The 22,852-nt window shown below is 34.7% G+C and overlaps 1 long non-coding RNA gene across 2 annotated transcripts in view; it reads right to left on the bottom strand.

Moving 5' to 3' along the window:
* Positions 1-22,174, bottom strand: part of LOC145668625 (uncharacterized) — a 67,464-nt gene extending 45,290 nt beyond the window's left edge. The window contains exons 1-3 of one of the 2 annotated variants that reach the window (XR_014128051.1): positions 22,086-22,159; positions 7,737-7,877; positions 83-264 (exon numbers count right to left, since the gene is read on the bottom strand). This is a non-coding gene — a long non-coding RNA (uncharacterized LOC145668625). Of the gene's footprint in view, positions 1-82; positions 265-7,736; positions 7,878-22,085 lie in introns of both variants that reach the window. The other variant, XR_014128052.1, reaches the window with a different exon arrangement.
* Positions 22,175-22,852: the final 678 nt, after the last annotated feature.

Raw genomic sequence — 22,852 nt, 5'->3', positions numbered from 1 at the left:
TCTTTAAGTATAACGCTTTTTCGAGTCTCATAATGCTTTAGTGAATACAGTCTGACTTTAGAAAAACTTGTAGAGCGCTTACCTCTTTGTGGGGGGTTCCAGGTTTGGTCCTAGGCCATGCAAATTTAAGGTGCACAACTTCCTGTCAGTGGGTCTTCTCGGGATTATCACGTTTTCTCCCATCTTGTTCCATCAATTAGTTTGTTCTAATTAACTTTCACTGAGCATCCTTCTTCTTTATCCTACAGGAAATAAGCGAGGAACCTAAAATAAAATAGAAGAATCAATTCTTCCCCATACCTACATTTCAAGATTATGAATATACTTAAGTCTTACTAATTAGTACAACTACCAGCAGAATGATAGTATCTTGGTCACAGAAAGCTCTAATCAAGATAACCAATTCTCCGTTAATTAGTTTCATTTTTATTATTATTAATGTTATTTATTTATTTCAGTGGTTCTAAATCTTTTTCTTTATGTCGATATTATGTATAGCAAACTCCTAGTCACGCTGACACTTCAAAATTAATTTTGAAAGAAATTATTAATCATTTCTGCCAACAACATAACCAAATATTAGAAAGAATTCTCTTCTCATGTCTAAAAAATAAGGTCACAACCCTTTTGATTCACGACACACTATCCTTGTAATTGTTGGGCACAGAAAGTGTTTTTGAAAATTGTACATACTAAAGATGGCTGACAGACTTTAGTTTGTCCAAATATAGATGTATCAAGATTTAGATTGAAGATCATATCTGAGATACGACGGTACGCTCTAAGGACATTATATGCAAATATTTAGGATTATATAATATGTAAGAATAGCTAGAGTATATCAAGAATAAGATAAAGTTACTTAAAGAAGATTTCGTTTTTATACGTGATGTAGAGTAGTACGTGGAGATATCAAAAAGTTCTTGCAATCACGTAGAAGAAATCCACTTCGGAAAACTCTGGCACCATGATAGTATTAGTCCTTTACGTAATCACCGTGTCTAGCGACACACTTTGCCTGAAATTCTTCATTTTCCATAAGCTCGTTCTGTAAATGCTGCAGTTTGGCTTTCAAATCATAATTCAACCTCAGAAATGACGTCATCCCTACTATCAAAATGTCGTCCTTTGAGTGGATGCTTCATTTCGGATAAATGTAAGAAGTTTCTTTGTGCTAGGTTGGGCGAGTATGAGGATGGGGCAATATTTCATATCTTAATTTTACTGCCTTCATCATGGATGCATGGGCGGAGTGAGCTGGAAATAATGGAAATAATAAGTACTAGAATGGAAGATGGAAGATGGAAATAATAAGTACTAGTAATAGTTTGTTCCTGTGGCAGGTACTCGGCCATGATGAAACATTCACAGTCCCAGAAAATGAAAAGTATAACATTGACGGCAGGCTTCTGTACTCGTGCCTTTTTAGAGTTGGAAAAGGAGGGGTGTTTCATTGTTTGCTTATTTTCTTTGTTTCTGGGTTATAAAGATAAACCTAACTTTCATTCAATGTCACTAATCTGCCGAAAAAGTCCTCTTCATCCACCTCACAGCGATGCAACATTTCTCTTGCAGCGTCCTCGCAATTTCTCTTCTGGAAGGTGTGAGCAGTCGTGGCACCTACCGTGCTGAGATTTTCTGAAAATGCAGCTAGTTGTGAATGGTATTCCAGGCAGACTCATAACTTATTGTAACAATTGCACACATAACACTCCTGTCTTCATTATGATCTTCTCAACTTTCTCCGTTAAAGCGGAATCATCAGTGCAAGATGATCTTCCAGATCTAGAGGCGTTCGTGGCAGGGGCGTCATTTAGGGGGGGGGGCAGGGAGGGGCATTTGCCCCCCCTGAGTTTAAGATGTATATAGATTTTATCAACAGAATAGTAATAAATCAGTGAAAAACGCGAAATTTTACTAATATCAAGGGGTCTTGCTCCCTCCCCAAGCAAAATCTGAAATAACGCTCCTGGTTCGTAGTGGCCATGTTTCCAGTTTGGAATTGCCGTTTCCACTTGGATACAATCTCATATAATGGGCTTTCATTTCCATAGACTTCTTTCGTCTCCTCATGGGTCTGCTTTGCTCATTTCCCTGAAGGTGGATTAAGCTAATGACGTTCGGTGCCTCAAGCTTCTAAATCATTGCACCTTCAGTGTTTATCTGCAGAAAAGAAAGAAAGAGTTATTGTAACGAGTCCAGAATTTGCATGATTAACATACAAGGACCTAACTATAAAATCCACATCCGAGAGGATTCGTAGTTCGTCACCTTCTAGATGAATTTAATACCCCGTCGTACTCACATTAATGAATTAAAAATACGATTGAGATCGTTTAAGGTATAGATAGATCACGACTCTTTTGCAGATAAACGACAGGTAATACAAAATAACTTAGAAAAGAAAATCATTAAGTCTGCAGCATACCAATGTATAAAAATTTAGAATTAAGTTAAATTATTTTAAATCTTTTTGCTATTATTAATATCACCAAGTGTCGGAATTTCACGACTTGTGAAGCGAGTCTCGAGCAAGCGCGCACTCAAGAACTTCTGTTGGAAGGGATCCAGGGTTTTGGGGGGTCTATTATTGAATAGGTATTATTTTGCATCTGGAAAGACGTTAAGTCACCGTGACGCTAAGTACTGTCACCTACACGCTCTAAAAAATTATGGAGCTGGATTGTATCTATAAGAAAAGAAAAAGTATAAATGAAATCCAAAATCAAATCTTTAGGCCACATGAATCATTTCTCTGCTAAACATGTATAATTCTATTAGGAATGAATGTCGATTACAAATTTATGTCGAGTCACGAAGTTAGGAAGGAGAGTCCAGATCCGGTGACCCCCCTATGTAGGTGTGCCCCTGACTTCGAGGCACACCCGTTGAGAACCATTGATTTAATTATTAGAAACTTAATAATCACTTTATCTTATGAGCATATAGGAACATCTGAAATGTCCTAAACTGATTTAGTGTTTGTTTCCATTAATTCCCTAATGACTTAGACCTTCACTTGCTCTTTCTTGTCTATAGCATTGCTGGGAGGTACTTTGACTCTCTATACTTTCTACCCCTGTAATTTTAACTCCTTTCTTGTTTTTAATTTTTCCTTTCTTGAAAGAAAAAGTATTAAGAAAAGGATGAAAGTGAAGGGGAGAACAGTCATTGCGGTTTTACCGAGATAGTATGGGCGGTTATCGTGGTATTCACGTGATTTTAAACTTAGCAAGTATTCAAAATCACCCTCTGATCACATGCTTGTTTCTCTTTCCTTTATTTCTTTTCGGTAAAGTAACAAGAAAAGGAAACTACTGTTTTTTTTTTTAACTGCAGAGTTCTCTAGATCGTGACTAGAAAAAAGATTTCAAAGAGTTACAAATGCAATAAACAGATAATTATTGCTAGTAGCGGTTAGTTGATACGATTTGTTGGTTAGATTGAACTTTCAGCAAAGAAGCTATATGAAATATGAATATTTACAGCTTATCGTGGGATCCAATCGAATTACATGAGCTCCCGCCGGAGATCGAACCTGGATTCCCAGCGTGAAAGGCGCGTAAGCTAACCATAAGGGAGCTTGTTAGTTGATGTGGAGTGTAACGTCCTTTTCCACCATCAAGCTTCAATTAGACATAAAGTTTCATCTTAACTTGAGATCCAAACCTCATCAGCGCTCGCCAAGAATCGATCACGGGTCTTTTGCACCGAAGGATATATAACTACAAGAGAATTCACTAACGATGGTTAGTAGTCATGTAAAAATAGGAGAGAAATTATTTCACAACACAGTTATTTTCTAACAACAGCATTCAAGTTTTTCCAGATCAGTAGGAGTGCCAATTCTTTCCAATCGTTTGGGCTTTTACACCAACCAAATTGACTATTTCCGCCATATTTACCATTCTCCTCTCCCAAGTTTACCATTTTTTCCTCGAATTTATCTTTCTTCCCTCATATGTACCATTCTCCCCCCAAAATTACCATCTTTTCCTCGAATTTATCTTTTTTCCCCATATTTACCGTTCTCCTCAACCCAAATTGTTAATCTTTTCCTCGAATTTATCTTTCGTCCCCCATATTTACCATTCTGCTTCCAAAAGTACCTTTTACCCTCCCAAATTTACCTTTCTCTAGTCATTTTCAATATTCCAATATTCTTATAGGAACAATCTGCGGCCAAAAGCCTGTTTGTGGGCAACCTTGTAGATGCAGCAATGAATAAGTATTTCATTTCCAATAATCATAATGAAATGGATAATTAATATACCGTTATATTCGCCCTAATAGCTTACCTACTATGTACAATTTAAAAAAAAAATAATATGCATGTTCTAAAAAGCTCTTTTTATAGTAGCAAGTAAAGTATATCTATTAACAAAGTTCCAGTTATTTCTTTGCTGTTTTTTTCTTGGGTAATGTACCTGTAATCTTGTAATATCAAGAAAATCCTTTAGCCATTCTTCACTTACAAGTCAGATAGATCTTATTAATAAGTGAAGTCAATACTCTCATTGCATTGTCTCCTAATTTCTAAGTCAATTTTACTTCGGAAACAATTAACAATGAAAGATATGAAGGGTCGTTTGGAAGACGGTTAATCAGGGTTTTAAGCACCCTGGTTCCAATTACGTGGTGAAACTGGGGGGAAAACTTGTAAAACTGCTAGAAAGTATTCTTTGGAGTTGATTTTAGTTTAGCGACCCTTTCAGCAGCGAGGCTATATGAGACGTGGACCTACTGATTAACGTAAAATCCGAATCACATGAGCTTCCGCCGGGAATCGAACCCGGGTCTTCCACGCCAAAGGCGCGTACACTAACCGCTTACCCACGAGAGAGCTCTCTTTACAGTTGATGTTAGGGGTAGCAGAGCCCTGAACAATCGGATCTGCAGGGATAACAACCAGAGGTCATTAATATTGTCTAAGGTTTCCTCGTTTCGTAATTTGTAGAAATCTTGTCTCGTCTAGGTTCTTGAAGAATTCTTTATCGTCTCGATTCTCAAAAAGTATTTCTAATCTCGTCCCGTTTTGTAAATTTATGTACATTTTTTTTAAAAAAATAAGAAGTTTAGGAGTGCCAGGAAGAAAAATTGCCCTATCTTACCACCCATAAGCATATCCCATATTGCTTTAAAATTTTCGGCTTAGAACCTCCCGCTTACGAAGCGAGAACAGTAATCACATGGCTATGTCCTTCTGGTATTGTAACATTTTTATGATAAGACAGCAATGGAGTGTAAACTCACTAGGACCACTAGCAGTTTCTTCCCTCGCATTCAGGCCCATAGCTAGGAAGTGGAAAAGCCCTCTTCAGATTTTTAGTTATTTGTTGGTATCAACATATGAATGTAAGACGAACAACAAGTTATCCTTCTCTCCCCCTTCTCCAAATAATAATAATAATAATAATAATAATAATAATAATAATAATAATAATAATAATAATAATAATAATAATAATAATAATAATAATAATAATAATAATAATTTCGGTGCACCTCTTGTACTAATCTGCCCGAAGTAGTATTTGTCTGGCTTCAATTCCCACTGGAAAAAGAATTGAACGTATTACAGGCTTCAGATCTGACTTCAATTATAGACTAGATCACGACTTAAAGAGACTCGCTATTAAGCAAGGACATTGTTACAAATGAGTCAACAAATAAATGTTTTTCTTAATATGTTCTTTTTATCTATAGGATAAATCATAGAGAAGCATTGCGTTAGTAGCTGGTGAGAGAATGGTGTTAGAAGAGAAGAGGGGGAAGGATAAAGTGAATTTTCGCTGAAAGTTGTACATCTCTAAGGTGACATTTGTTCATTTATTATTTTTCTTTTTTTAAATAAAAAAAATTAAACACTTTTCTTCTACAAAATACTAAAGTGATTCGTTTAAATAATAACTGTGATTGTCCACTGATGACTAAATTAGCACTATCTTTTCCTCGTTTGCCCAAATAAAGGTGGGTGGAGGAGGAAATTGAGTATATTCCTGTATTTGAGTTTGATGGTATCTTTAACTCTGAAGGAAATATGAATAGTGATTTTTTTCTTCCTTAAGACAGACTAAACATGAATTCTTGACTGACAATTTGTTTTCTGAGAAATTGAAAATCTATTCTCCTACTTCTATTGAAGTTATTATACTCATGTTAAGAAAGGGGTTTTCCCCGCAATGAAAAATTTGCAGGTGGTTTCCTCTATATACATCTCAGAAGGAATGCTTCCTGATTGTAAAACGGGTATATAATTTTTAAAAAAAAAATGATTTAATATATCATTGAGGGTGGTGTGACATTTTCCCCAGTTGTATCTGTTTATGGCAGCATAGGCAACAAAGTTACAGTGCAATAAATATTTGATAATTGTTATGTAGATTTTTCCTTTCTTTTTCTATTCTCTTTTCCCCATCTTTTTTTCTTTTTTGGATCAGAAGATCCATTATATTTTAGTCAAAAATTTTCTTGTAGGCCTTATATCTGGAAAATTACATATAGTGTAGCCAAACACACTATCACTTAACTCAGTATGATATGCTTATTCCACAAAAAAAGAAAAAAAGAAAAAGAAAAAAAAAAGAAAAGAAAACTCGATTTGGGGGCTGTTCAAAAATTTTGTGGCCCTTGATCCAAAAACTAGTTATTGACCAAGATCACAACTTTTGATGCATTTTTGATCGTTTCTAAAATTCTTGGCCAAGATCGCAATCTTTTGATCCATTTTTTTTTGCATCATTCCTAAAATTTTTGTTGATAAAACAATATGAGCAACCAGTTAGAAGCTTTTATAACATAAGTAATACTAACACAACCACTATCACCAACGTTGCAGATAATGTAGTGTTGCTAGTTCGTTAAAAGCTTTCTTTGAGTTCAAATAGCACTACCTCCAATTATTATACTTGTATAATCATGATTTCAAATAATAAAGCACTTGCGAGTACATAGTTCGAAACTTGGGAATCGTGAACCCTATTGAGTTTAAAGTGACATTGCAAAGTTTGTTCACTAGTTCCACTTATTTGTTGTCTGTTTGTTTGTTCAAATTTAGCGTCTCTTTTCAGCACCAAGGTTTTATGGACCTACTCTTTAACATGGAATCTGTAAAACGTTCAAATTTTAAAGTTCTTCCACGTGACCGACAGTGAATCAATCTCGGGACCCTGTGAACCATAGGCGCACGCGCTAGCTAATAGACCAGCAGAGAGGGTAGTTCAACTTACGCAATCCAACTTACTACTGTTTGAGCTATAGCGGTGAATGTGGAATTTCCTTCACATGTCATATCTTTTCTGTTGTGTACGTGCTATTGGAATACAACCTTTATAATCTGTAGGATCTAGAAAGCAATTTTATATAATTTTCAAATTTTAGGTAGTTTTTTTCGAACTATTTTCATAATTTAGGCTTAATCTTTCTTATTTAGTGACATATGTGCACTGCAATTGTCTTGTGTTAGTATTGTGTTGGGTGGTACTGAATAGTACACGTGACGTGTAGTTGGTTATGCCAAATAGAAGACGTCTCTCCGATTTTCAAAGAGAACAAATTATGCGCAAGCATTTACTTGGAGCAAGTACATCCAAGAGTGCTAGTATTGGTTATATCGAGAACATGGATATTCAAACTGATGATGCAACACGATGACTCCGATTACAGGAACATCCCCAAATTGAATTTTTCGATTTGGAGACTTTAAAGTGAGGTTTTTGAGCGTCAGATACACTTACCTGGCTGTCAAAATCCATTTCAATCTAAGCGTTGAACTAGTCACATCGGATCTTGCTCAAAATGCAAGTAAACGCAATTTTTAACCACACTTCATTTCCTCGTGTTTATAATGATTCTAATATTTCAAATGGAGCCAGCGACTGTAAATAAAATTTAATTGTTATTAAGTTATTGGAGCAGTCATAGTATCTTTATATATATATCCTTTCCACTTTAAATCGCAAAGATTAAAATGCAGAAGTCAGAAGTTCCAGGAGCTCCCACTCTCAAACAGTTTTCCTAACTTTTTTAATTGTTTTTCATTTATATAGAACAAGAGGTAGCTGCCCCCAACTGCCTGATTTTATTTTATCCAAGTTTTTTCTGCAGTGATACTAAAATTTTTATTAATGTCAGTATCTAGAATATTAACAAATGTTTGTGTCGTCTCCATGGTAAAACCTTTTACTATTTTTATAGAGGATTCTTGTGGTATTCTCAGAAAAGCAATGTCGAATTACGTCTCAGAAAAAACTCTATCCACTAAGGATCATGTATTGTTATTTTGATTAAATGAGTTTGAAATATTTATTTCAACGAACTGAAATGTGAGTCGTTTTAATGTCCAGGGTTTAAAACTAAAAATACCGTCCATCCATTTTTAGGCAATGATCACGTAATTGTTTTTATAGTTCTTTGGAGAAAACGGGCTTTATATTACTACTGCAGAACGACGAAGTCCTGTTTCTTTAATCCCTGATTATTCTAATACCTTCAAGGTGAAGTATCGTCCCTATAATAGCAAAAATAGAGCATCTCTGCATGTCACAGCATAAGAACCACTGTGCAAAGAGATAAATAAATATTCATAATGGACAGTTTGTTCCAGCTTGGTCTGTTGTCAGTGTCCGAATTAGTTAATTCATGGAGCAATGTAGCAAATACTACTTTCTTCTTATCTTTCAAAAGTGTAAAAATATTTATATGTTTATTATAGACCTCAAGGCTCTTTCTTTAGTTCATACGTGCCTGAGCCTATCTTCGAACAGTTTATATTTGGATCATGTCAGAAAAATAGACACTTTGGATATTAATCTTCCTACGCATACACAGACACATGCTAAATTTCTGCAAACTTAATATTCATGACCTTAAAAACTGAAAGCTCATAAACTCAATTACAACTTCTTTTCAGTAAAAATGCAACGAAAACCTAGAAGTCGTCAAAAACTTGTTAACTTTAAAAAAAAATCTATTGTGGGACGAAACTAAGGGTTTTGTATGCTACTGATCAGAAGATCTTTAAGTTCACAATAATTTCACATGGTAGCATCAAATAACAAAGAAAATAAAGAGGTATTCACATTAGAAACGTATCCCATATTTGGTGCACCTACCCTAATATAATATATAAAAAGATAATATTTCGGAATGTCTGGGTAATTTTTACCCAATCTTGTCATTCTGAGGATAAATCAAAGAATATGGTGATTAAAATAAAGCAAATGAAACATTAGACCTCTCAACTATGCTATGCACAAGTATTGAGAGTTTTATAGAACAGGGTGGGCCGCGGTACCTCAGTTGTAGAGAGTTCACCTCTGAGGTGTGGGGTCCTGGCTCGATTCCATCTCGTGCCAAGTAAACAAACATCATGTGTGTGGGTTTTCTCGGGGTTCTCTCGTTCCTTTCCACTTATTTCATTTCACCGTTCCATTCATTCTCATCATCATCGTCTCTTTTAGCCTACAAGGAATAGCCGTAATATGTAATACTGAAAGAATTACGTCAGTTTGTCTGTCGTTAAGTGTAAGAGAAAAAGAGGTTATACATGAGATTATTTGATGCGGTTTCAGACTCCAAGAATAAGGTCTATGTCCTCTCTTGTCTATTCACATCGGAAATTATACATATCTAACATTTTCAGTTTCAACATTGATGACCAAAAAGCAAAAACGGTCATAGATAGGGACAAGTGAAATTGGACGATGATGCAGCGTAGTATTTGGTCCTACGAATAAGTTCAAGTTCTTTCCTTCCCCTCTATCAGTACTCTATTACTTTTTGATAACTAGTGTGTTTTACTTAGGACTTTTTCTATTTATGCATCGTATATTCATTATAGACTACAGATGAAGGAAGCAGGTTAACTAGTCATGTGAATGCTGAAATACGCTATGCTACTTATTGTGTAAACTGTAAACATATTTGGGGCCGCGGTGGCTCAGTGGTAGAGCGTTCACCTCTGGTGCTTGGGGTCCCGGGTTCGATCCCAGCACCCACCAAGTGAACTTTGTGGTGGACAAACACCGTGTGCGTGGGTTTTCTCGGGGTTCTCCCGTTTCCTTCCACTTTATTCATTCCACCATTTCATTCATTACTCATCATCACCGTCTCCTTTAGCCTAACCGGCATAACTGTGGGACGTAAAACTCAAATATTTCATTTCATTTTTTGTAAACATATTTGACGCCATTCGTTTTACATTATCGATCACATCAAGAAGGTAATCAACCGTGTTATGAATTACCTTATACTGAATGGATAAACAACATAGATTACTTCAGATCTATGCAAAGTTTTCTATATATGTACTCACTACTTAACCTCAGAGATTGGTAAGACCGAAATAATAAGTTAATTGCAGATTTGTGTTGCATCTGTAGTTTTAGACTTTACAAGTTCGTCTACCCACTTCTTTTTAGATATTTATTCCTCTATTCCGATTGAACCTAGGTTGATTCTTTTCTTGTAAAATAAAGAGTACATACTCTCGTGTTGCCGTTCAATTGGCATGCAAGCTTTTTGTACCATGCTCTACCCCATCAGGATCCTGCCGGCTACAGTCGGACAATTTGTCCATGCCGATCAGATGCCGCGGTCGGATTGCCGGCGCCGGACACCGGCGTCTAACGCGTGATTCTCGACCGCGACGAATAGTTGCCTGGCCGACCAGTTGGCAAACAGTCGGAAATGAGCAGTCGAAAAGAGGCCGGCACAAGGATTCGGTAGAGGATCGGAAAGAGGGCTTTCCGACTGTTTTGCCGACTCTGACGGTTGGCAATGAGTCGGCAAAGGGCATTTTATTTTACGATTTTCGACCGCTTGCAAATCGGTCGGCAAAAGGTCGACAACTTTGAACAATTACATCGTCGTGCCGCCGCGGACGGATGCCAGCTGCCTCCGGCGGCCCGCCACCGCCGACGGCGGCAATCCCTTTTTCCGACCGCGACTTCCTGATGAGGTAAGTTCAATTCTGGATGGAGATACATAATTTTCGATCAGCATCATGAGGCAATTGGAGAATCGTTTGAACTAATAGGTAGCAAATCATGATTCAGAAAGGCAGAAAATAATGAGAGTGGGACGTTTGCACTTTTAACCTTTAATGGAACTTAATCATTCGACCTTGAACTCCGGAACTTTATTGAAAGTCACGGTTTATACTAATCTACTTTGAATGAACACAAGTTTATTGACCCGTGACTCGGAACATCCAGAGGCGATCAGACCCATAACATACCAGACCCTGAATGTCCTGGTCAGACTCATGACTCAGAGCGATCCGTCTGACCCGTTTAGAACCATTATCCCGGAGAGGTTCATTACCCAGAGTGACTCACCCGATAATTTTAACAAAGACGCTGGACACTAAATATATAATTTTCCTTCTCGTTCGTTGTTTGAGTCTATGTGTGTCTAAACATTGCACTGAAAGATAACTACAAGGTTTTGTCAGAGTATAAACGAGTGAGAATTGCAAAAAAGCAACATGTTTATCTTATGAGGGATTGTCAAAGTTAAATCAAACGAACCTGTGATATTTATCGTTTAGAATATAAAAGATGTCGGTAAGCCCAAAGAATGTTTTGATAAATATTTTTATGTAGTCTACATCCAAAAATCACATTATTTCCTTTCAGTATAGACAAATAAGCACGAAATTATACTGAAGACACACTATTTTGATTAAAACTGCCACAGACACTGGAAATCAACCAAATGAATGTTCAAGCTCGAGTAGTGAACATCATTCCATGATCATGATAGATGTTCTGTCATTATTAGCAGGTCACTGATAAACAGTCTTCAGCTAACCTTTTCGTCTTCACGTACGATTTTCTTTCTTAGCCAATGTCCCATCCAATTTCTCTTAATCTTTTCAATAATATATATAGTTGTTGTTTTCTCCCCTATTAATTTCTAACATACTTTCATTTGTTTTCCGTTCGACCCAGCTAATTCTCTCCATTCTTCTCCATACCCACATTTCGAAAGCTTCCAGTAGTTTTTCATTATTAATCATCATTAATCAACTATAAAATTCTGCAGTATTGCTGCAGAATTGATATTTCAGCTACTTCCGGCTCTTAGGGTATGTTTGGGTCACCGGATCAATCCAGGACTGAAAAAAAAAGACCCAGATCTGGACCCGGACCCGGATGACCCGGACAAAAGTAGTGCCTCAAGTGACTCGGTGACACATGACACGCTCCATCACTGTTACATTCGCTTGTAGAATTGCATTAAAAAAACGATAGTTGAGTCTGTCTCATCTGGAAAAGGTATCGCGAAATTTAAGTCACTTCTCGGAAAGTACTTTTGCCTTTATTGCAAGACATCTGTCTCGGCTCGTATCTCGTTTCGAAAAGTATGTCTTGTTTCGTCTCGTAAGCAACCCTACTCGCCTACCATAACAGAACTTTGGCTAAGCCAAACTCACGCTCAAAACGTGCATTTGAGGTTTGTTGCTCATAAGTTGGACAACTGCTAGATTAAGCGACTTTTTGATTCACTCTACATATCATACGTTACTCATAGAAGTAGTCATTATACAGTACTTTGTTCAGTGAAATATGTATTAGTTTCAGCTATTTATTTTGTATCTCAACCACGTGTAAGCTAATGAGTATCATCTCCGTGTCTCCAATACAAACAGCAATATCGACGTTCTCATATAACATGGTATCGATGATGAGCATTGAAATTAAATTAATCAATAAATAATATAAATATTCAATCCTTTTATTCGTTTGGAAATATGATACAAATGAGAGACGGATTAGATAATGCTATTATGCGATTAAGGGTGTCATATAGATACATTAATCACATTACTTTTCGCTAATGATTCACACTAGGGTGTTGCTACTTGGCTGACGTAGGTGTGTGGGAAGAGACTGACAAATCAAATTTTTGGCTTCCCTTTTGTAGAACCGGAACTTAAGAGAGTTTGAATTCTATTTATTTCTAAATTGCGGTCTTGTTTTTCCAGGCATTATACATACCTTCCAACAAGATCATCCTATTTTATAGTAAGAGGATATCCTATCCTACGAATATTAAAAAGGATTTCCTGTTATTTTTTAAAACAATATTATGTTGGCAACGGGAAATGACATTACTAATTTTTTGGAATACATCACTAAGTCATTATATCCTCATTCTTTTTATTAGCTATACTATTAATTTAACTATGAGATGCATGTAGCTCTATCCGTCACCCTGTCTCATACAGCCAAGTTGCTAAGAAGAATCTTACAATCCCATCAGAAAAGTTTCTTCAAAAAGATACTATTTTTCATTTATTTAAATAACGAATTCCCAGATATGGTTGGGGGGCGGTGGCTCAGTGGTAGAGCGTTCACCTCGTGAGCTTGGGGTCCATGGTTCGATCCCAGCTCCCGCCGTGTGATCTCTGTGGTGGACAAACACCGTGCTCGTGAGTTTTCTCGGGGTTCTCCCGTTTCCTCCTCCATTCCACCATTTCACTCATCTCTCATCATCACCGTCTCCTTTAGCCTAATCGGCATAACCGTGGGACGTGAAACAAAGATTTAATTTTCCAGATATGGTCTGTGACACTAATTTCCATTGGAATCATCAAGAATCAAAAACAGTGAAAGGAAGTAGATCATAAGTTGTATTTCAAGATACTATCCCTGTATTCGCCTGGTAGAAATGAAAAAAAAAGCCGGAAAACCCCGTTAAGGTGGTCGGCCACAGGATTCGAATAAGATATCTTTCAATTGCGAATCAACAATGCTAAGCATTAGCCTACAACAATGAATTAATATTAGTTAAATAAAAAATAAAGAAATTAAATTAAATCTTTCCGTTTTACTTCCCACTCCTATGACATATAGGCTAAAGAAGATGAAGTTAATGATATTAAATGAAATGGGGAATAAAGAAAGTCGGAAGTGGAGACCCTGAGAAAATCTACGGACACGGGGTTTTTCCACAACCAACCCCAATTGGCACGAAATGGGATCGAACCAGGAATCTCCATGGACTAGAACTCTATTATTGAACAACCGTGACTCTTAGTTAAATAAAGAAGCTTAACTAAACTAAAATCCCTTGCACCAGAAGAGACAATGAACTGTGGCCGCCCATTATCTGAAAGATACATCAGATTTCCTACACCTAATTACTTTACATCAATCCAGATAGCTTTCAATGCAGGGTCAATAGGAAAAAAAATGCTCTCATCGGCAATCGATCTCGGAAACTCGTGCTAATGATATGGCACGTGGAAGCTCTTAAGTCAAGCAATGCCATTTACCTTTGAGTATAGGCGGTGTCATTAAAAGTAAACAAAAACAACAGTAGTAATACCTCTTGTTTTGCTCAATTACAGTCTATCACTACGTTGATTTATTCGGACTATATTTTACATATGTTGATACTTTTGAGAATCTACTACTTTTATCAGTATATTTATAGATACAGAAGATAAGAGTAAAAACAAGTACTAACATAGAGCAGAAGAAAAATCGTAAGGCTATTATTCTTGAGAATCATACTTGTCGTAGACTATATTATAATAAATCAAGCATTATTGCGTATTACTCGTTTCTTGACTATCCATGTTGCCACGATGGCTGTGGTAGAGCGTTCACCTGTGCTGCATGGGGTCCTTGGTTCGATCCCAGCTCGTGCCAAGTGAATTTTTCTTGTGGTCAAACACCGTGAGGGGGGTTTCTCGGGGTTCTCCCACTTTCTTTATTCCATCATTTCATTCATTTCTCATCATCACCGTCTCCTTTAGCCTAACCGGCGTAGCCTGGGACGTAAAACTTAAAAACTTCATTTCATTTCATTTGACTATCCGTATCAACCCTGAAAGTAAACATGAGGTATAATACAATGTATAGCTATCAGAACATTTTTGTTCTGACCAATAGAGATTTCGTTTCTCACTACGTTACATGTGTGCATATTCACAAGTGTCAAATTATCCAATTCATGTATAGTTATAATGTCAGCACCAAGGCTATATAAGATGTGAACGTACAGTTGAAGATGGAATCCAAATCATTGTAATGTGTTCAATTTTAAAGCTCTCTCACTGGGATTCGAACCTGGATTAACGTAAGTACTAGGCCTATTTGTTTATGTGATGTTAAAGATATTTCGATTTAACGGGAAAGAAGTGACAAGGACTATTACCGACAAATCGTTCTATGTATTATTTATACTGTATCATCAGGATTTTTTTTTTTATAAAATCATACTTGTTAATTGTATGTGATAAGGTTAAAACAAATGGTCTATTGGAGTGGTTCTCAAACTTGTTGTTACAGCGACCCACATTAAATAATAAAACGTATTTTGTGGCCGACTTACTTCTATTCAAATACACATCGACATTCTACGTAATGATGGTGTATTTGTTAATTTAACATGAAATTTATTTGGTGATGTTGTGAACACCTTAAGCGACCACGAATGTTACAAAGTAGAGCTCGATGCTTAAATTTTAATAAATCAAAATTTAGTTGGTTTCTTTAATGTCTATCGTAAATACCTCACTTTCAAACTAAATTGTAATGTAAATTTATGAATATAGTGGCCCTGTCGGTACGAGAATATCAGTCGCTGACGATCAAGCAAGTGCAAGTGTAATGTAAATTTCTTTCTCAATAACTGTATCATATGAAATTGTACACATGTGCAAAAATGGTTAAAGTGTTTCCACAGAAAGGTAACACAGAGCTACCATTACTCCCGACACAATGCCCTACCCCGTGACAGATTTTGACTCATCCACTCTTTTTCCATCCCAACCCAGTATCTCTACTGACTGTACAACAAGGCAGGGTTCTGAGTAACCACTTACTCTTCACCTCATTAACAAACACTTGCAATTTTCATTTTCTGAATAGTACTTCATAACATGCGTTCCTGCATGAAAAACAAATCATAATTGGAAGGAAAATCTCGCGTCCCATACACACACACACACACACACACAAAAAAAAAAGGTCCAAGATCCACCAGTGGATCGCGACCCACACTTTGTGAAACACTGGTCTATTGCATTAATGGAGCAGAAAAGTGCAGATATTTAAAATTATCTTAAATAAATATTAATGTATTTGAAATGTATTACGGAATAATCCGCTATTCTGTTATCCTTGTTTAGCTAGGCAGTCATTAGTGCTAAAAAAAGTGCTAAATAGGAGAAATCAGGATTAAATTGGAGACACTCAAATAGCGTAGTCCTCACAGAATAAACTAAATTAACCTCGAAGAAATTGCGTTCAAATAAAATAGTGCATGATGAGTATAAACATATATAAAGGTGCTCATGTACACTCACACACCATTTTTGGCAGCGTTTCATTTCAGTTTTAAGAGACTGCATTGTGCATCTATAATTAACAACCGTGTGTCTCATCTTCAACTCATACAGAGATGACTGCTAACAAGTATTGGCACTAGAAGCATTGTAATTTCCACAGAACAATTCTAGTCATTCATGCATCCTGAAAGCTATGTAGAAATTTTCCATTGTGTATTAACTTCTACCAGGTACATATATAGCATCTTCTAGTCCTTGCATGAGCTTCTCGGCTGAGCGGTTTGCGTATGCTTCTTTTACGTGGGAGACCCGAGATCCATTCCCGTCGAGAGCTCATGTGAACCGAATTCCACGGTAATTACTAGTAGTTCCATGTCTCATATAGCCTCGCTGCTGAAATTGGTGCTAAATTGAAATCAATACAACTCGAGTCTTTACGTCTCTCAATGTTGGAATAAAATATTAAATTTGTCCTAAATGTACTTTTTGTTCGTAAGATTTTGAGATTTCATTTTCGATCGTGAAAAAATTCATTTTTTAACACTGCGGTAAACTACACTTATTTTTGAGGTAGGATAAATCGAAGAAAAAATTGGATAGTCTTATGTATAAAATTTGGTCTGAGTACTTAAATGGTGTGGCCTCTAGAAACGTCGTCATATATAGGGACAAACGGACTAACAGACGGACAGATATCAAAACTTTTTTTTTTGCATATAAGAGCCAGGAAATGAAATCTGTTGAAATTTTGAGTTAGACTTTTCTTTCGGGATCATCATAATACTTTTTCTTCTTCCATGTCGTCGCTCGAAAACAATAAACATTTCTACTAAAACTGTTTTGCATTAACATAATATTAATCAGAGTTTTATTAGTATCTAGAAGGAACTTTCATATTCTCTCTCTTCTAGTAAAAAACATATTCCATACCTCTTAACTACTTAATACTTGTTCATGCCATTGTTAAATAATAATGATACTTGCTTCTGTCCCTCTTCTCTCCATTCCAACGATCCGACGCTGACATTAATTTTTTCAAACTATTTTTTTTTTTAATTCTCGAGGGCTTTTGGTAAAATTGTTTGCGAGTTAGATCTACTTGGAATGCATTAATGTTATACCAATTCGATACGGAACGAAAAAAAAAAAAAAGGTTTCAACCTTTAAAATAGGAGCCCACTCTCATCTTCCTGTGAATAACACAAGTGTTTAAATATGTTTTGAACGAGTGGGTTGGATTGGTACCATCATCCGGCCCTACTAGATTCATCATGTGAATATGTGTTCGTCCACCACGTGAACGAATCGTGATGGCAAATTTTGAATTCTTCTTCTTCTCTCTCTCTTTCTCTTTATCTTCTTCCCTCTGGAACAAAGGATGTAGTAATACGAGGTGGAATGAAATAAAAAGAAAGAGAATCACATTAAAGTGAAGAAAAAGTAAAAAAGGATGTAGACGAAAAAGTTGCAGGACTAGATGCAGAGTTGAAACAAAATAAAATTTGTGGAAACAAAAAAAAAAAAAAATTAAAGTTTCTGTAGTTCAAAATTGCACATCATGTAAGTACAAAAATACAAAACAAAGGAACATGTTTTGCATAGTAAAAATTTAGAAGTTTGAATATCATAAACAGTCGCATGAGGGAACATATCTTACCATCTCAGATATGCAATTTGGCGTGATGAGATAAATCCATGAGAAAACATGTCCAGTTAATGATACTTTATCAAATTTAACTGGGTCAAGTAAATTAAATGTAAATGAAGGGTTAACTGGAAGTTATATCTTAGTATCTTAAACTATCTGAGATAATATTTTACAAGTGTAATATAAGCCTAAATCATGAGCACTCTTATCTTCGATTTATTGTCAAACTCTTTCTTCTACATAACATTAACTTACAGCTCTTTATAATTCTATTTAATCTTAATTCTTGATATATTATATTTGCACGATACCTATTCTGCATATTATGGATGCAATCTTGTTTTTGTTTTCTTTTTTTTCCAACAGTCCCATAGAACATTACCAGCCAACGATAGCCTGCTTCTGTATGTGCACAATTGCTCAACATTTCCTGTTAACAGTTAAATTGGAATTATTCCTACTGCAATAGGAATACACATTGAATTATAGAATAAACTAAACGTATTTAAATGCTTTTTTTTATCTCGGCAGTGGCGTATTTAAGGGGGAACCTTCCGGGCTGTAGCCCCCCCCCCGAAATTTTATATACTGTTTTAAAGTAAATGAAATATCTTGTAGAGTTTTCACATTTCCAGGAATAAAGTTAGCAAACACCCCCCGAAACATAATCGTAAATACATACTGTTGCTCGGTTTTGCTAATGGCAACATTTTTTTTAATTTGAAAGGGAGAAAACAGAATTAGAAGTTTCTCATCCAGAATTTTCCCTCTAATCCCAGTGTTTAAACCACCAGACGATTCTTGATCATTGTATGCACATAAGTGCTTGATCTCCCCCCTTCCAGAGGGGAAATAGATGAAAATAAAAAATAATTTTATCCAGATATCTCAACAAATTTTACAAGATACTCATAAAAGAACAGGGATGTTGCGTGAAAGATTCTATACTAATTGGTAATTAGCTTACACAGATGTAAAAGCTCCATTCTTCTAAAAACATCTTTCAAGCTTGGATAGCGTTACTGACAATTTCTTTGATGATCTGTGCATAACCAGTGAGCAGGTATTATTTCCAAATTCAAGCGTAATTAAGAACATAAGTCTTAAAAATATTAAGAAAATATAGTAATTAATTAATTATTTTTTCTAGTTGCCCCGGCTTCGAATCTGCTGCAAGGAAGTCTCGATGTTGGTCAGTATATTAGCTAATATATAACTGAAGCAAGACATAGTTCCCAATATTATCATCAAGATTAGTTTCGGGTGGATTTCTTTTCACTGACTTAAAACTTTACAATACAAGTAAAACTTTACTAGAAATACTGTTAGTTGTAATCTAGTAAACTTTATTAGAAAATAGCTGTGTTTAGATAGCTTGAAATAATGACCCTGGCAGTTCGTGATATTTTACCGATTGACTGGTATTTTTAATCGACTTCAAGAAAAAGGAAGTTTTTAGTTTCACCTATATGCATTTATATATGTTTGTAGGTGCTGTTCGCAAATATACCGAGAGTTGTTGGTCATATTTCGATGCAGTTTTCACTGATCGTATAAGCTAGTTTCAAGAAAAGTTTATAAGAATAAAATGTTTGGTAAAAAATAATTAATTATTTTTAGAAATCAAATAATTCCTTCTACGGTTGAGAAAAATATCCTAAAATATGCTGCAACCAAATATTCAATTCAGTAAGGTGGGTTGCATAACACCAAATGGTTAAGAATATGTTTGTAGCCAGCTATCTCCAAATGGTTCAAAACTGTTTGCTGATGAATGTTTGGTTATTGGCGATGTTATAGCTGTTTACATGTCAGTCTTATTCAACTTTTGCTATAATATTACCCACTTTTTCTATGATTGGTGACTCACTGGAAGGAAAATCTTGAACATCAATATTTCCAGAACGAAAGTGAATGAACCATCTTTGGGCTATTACTTTTGATAGTCTATCTTGCCCTTAAACGATACACATTTTTTTTATGAGCCTGTGCAGCATTTGTGAATTTATCAAAATAAACTTTTAAAATGCAGATCTATTTGGCAGAAAATTCACTCATCTTCATTGCGCAATATTTTACGTCTAAGAATTCCAACATTTTTTGCACATCTACTAGCCTTAACTGTCAGCTCCCAAATAATATTATGCCGAACCCACTGTGACTCCACCTGCAATTATGGTCTAAAGCCATCTCGTGGGCAAAATGCTAACTATTTTTGAGACTAAGTGATATCTTGATGAGTTTTTCAGTAACGTAATGACCTACTCACAGAAAAGGTTGTTACCTATAGTAATCATAAATGTCAATAATGTTGATAATTAATTATTAGAGATTTCTTCATGCATATTTCATAGGAAGATCCTTTATATAGAGAGTTAGTGTCGTTCATTTAATTTAGTACCTAACTAAACTACTAGAGTAACGAAAAAACGGAGAAAAAAATTTAAAAATTTTAAAATAAAAATAACTAGCTTCAAAAATGCATTAGAAATAAATAAATATTTTTAAAAATATATATGACCCAACTCAAAAAATATTAAAAGGTCAAAAGTAATAAAAGACTTAAAAACTAGACAAAAAATAATAAAGCGCTTAAAAACAGAAAATAATGTATTGTTGTTATCTATAAATTTTTTGAAGCATGTCAAACCAGTCATATTAATACCTCATAAAATTACCATCAAAAAATTATATTAGGCATTAATTTATTCGGCTTGACACGATTGTATTTTTTAAAAATAGATAATACTATTTAAATAATTATTCTTTTTCTGACCAGAGTATGCATTTATTAAAAATAAATTATTTTGTAACAGTTTCCATAAAGTAACGATATCTTCTTTTCCATAACGTTTGTCTATGACGTAGAGATAACGTTACTTTATGGAAACTGTTACAAAATAATTTATTTTTAATAAAAAAAATGCATACTCTGGTCAGAAAAATAATAATTACCAGTACTGAAATAATAATTCCAGAGTGAACATGGAGGAAGATAATATCAATAAATTATTTCACTTTCTGCTTTTAAGTATTTTATTATTATTATTATTATTATTATTATTATTATTATTATTATTATTATTATTATTATTATTATTATTATTATTATTATTATCTGCTTTTTAGAGCTTTTATTAATTTCTGACATATAGTATATTTTTAAAGTCGGTCCATATTCTTTTTTTTTAAAAAAAAAGTTTTTATTGCCAGGCTTAACTATGTATTTCAACGTTTCAAATACAATTTTTTTCGTATGTTTTCAGGATTATGGCAATAATAACAGTAGGTGCCAATAATTAAATTTTTCGGAGTCGGCAACCCTAGTTAGTGAGGTGATCACTCATGGACCATGTGTAATAATAACATATTATTATTATTATTATTATTAGTAGTAGTAATAATAATAATAATAATAATAATAATAATAATAATAATAATAGTAATATATGTTGCCGAACTCTTGACAGAGTGACTAGTGTGGTTCCGAGTTTGATTCCAGGTGTTAGGCGCAGAATTTTCGAAGTGACAATGAAAAAGTTACTTGTACGGTATAAGGGATAGTGAAATCTGTTTTAAGAAAAAAAGCAGTAATAACAGTGACACAGAGTAAAGTATAACAGAAGATCACCAAACGTAATGCTATCTGGCTTGTCATAGCCCTTGTAGTCTCCAACTGCAGGAGATTCAGTTATTATTATTATTATTATTATTATTATTATTATTATTATTATTATTATTATTATTATTATTATTATTATTATTATTATTATTATTATTATTGAACATTTTGCTTTTTACAGGACTCGAACTCAATGTTATATCTATTTAACGTATGAAAAGTAACTTAATGCCGTATTATACATAATAAGATGAATGCAGTATTAATTTTAATTATAGTATTCAAATCACTAGTCACTATTCAAATCTGTAGTTTATATTGAAACCTGACAACATTGTTAATGATAATGGAATTCGCTGATGCACTGTAATTGATTCTCTGGCAGACAATACTTAGGTACGTCTGCAAATCTCACTTCTTGTTTTGTATTCTTAACTCTCTTCTTAACATTAAAGAAGTATAATATGCGCGATTAACAATATTATTTAGCTTACGTAAGATTAACATACCTGTGAACGATGCATAATGAATAGCAGTTCCATTCTGTCATAGTTCCAACAACAAAGAACTTCAAATTGACCAGCGCGTAAGTGGTTTACAGAATTGCAATTGATTGTTAATCTGTATTTGGTTGTGGTTGAGTTAATTGGCCAGATACCTGTAAAACTACTCAGCAAACAGTTAACGAATCATTGACAACGCATGTTAAATTACAATCAAATTAAGCTGAGAAAATCACAGTGAGACTTCAGTTAACCGGATTCATGAGTTGTAAACATAATATGTTGTGAGTAGAGATGCAAGGGCACGGAAAAAAACAGTTTTTTTTAAAAAAAAAACTCGGTTTTTTCAGCTTTGCTTTTTTGCTTGGGAAATTTTGGGCTTTTTTGAAAATTTTGCTTTAAATTGATAAAGCAGACTTTGTTTCGCTTCTCTACAACAAAAATACTCATTTAATTAGTGATTGATGCAGATAATGATCTGAAATCTCGAAAGATTTTTTAAAATTCTTAACATATTTACATTATGAATTCCAAAGGATTAACCAATATATGTAATAATATTTTAACCTCTTATATATAATAAGTACTTGAAAAAAATGATACACAAAAAGCTAGCACAATTGTATGTAGTATTTTTACTTCAAAATATCACACACTCTCTTTTTGAAGCAAAATAAAGAAAAACATGAGAGAAATCTGCACATCAAGAGCTTCGTTTCGGGTGGTTCTGTACATTCTTGAAATTTTTCAGTTAAGTTTTAACTTTCATATAC

This window comes from Thermobia domestica, chromosome 13 (genome assembly GCF_964235325.1).
Source record: "Thermobia domestica chromosome 13, izTheDome1.hap1.1, whole genome shotgun sequence".
Taxonomy (NCBI): Eukaryota; Metazoa; Arthropoda; class Insecta; order Zygentoma; family Lepismatidae; genus Thermobia; species Thermobia domestica.
Note: the sequence above shows the minus strand (reverse complement) of the source record. Positions and strands in the feature narration are given on the sequence as shown.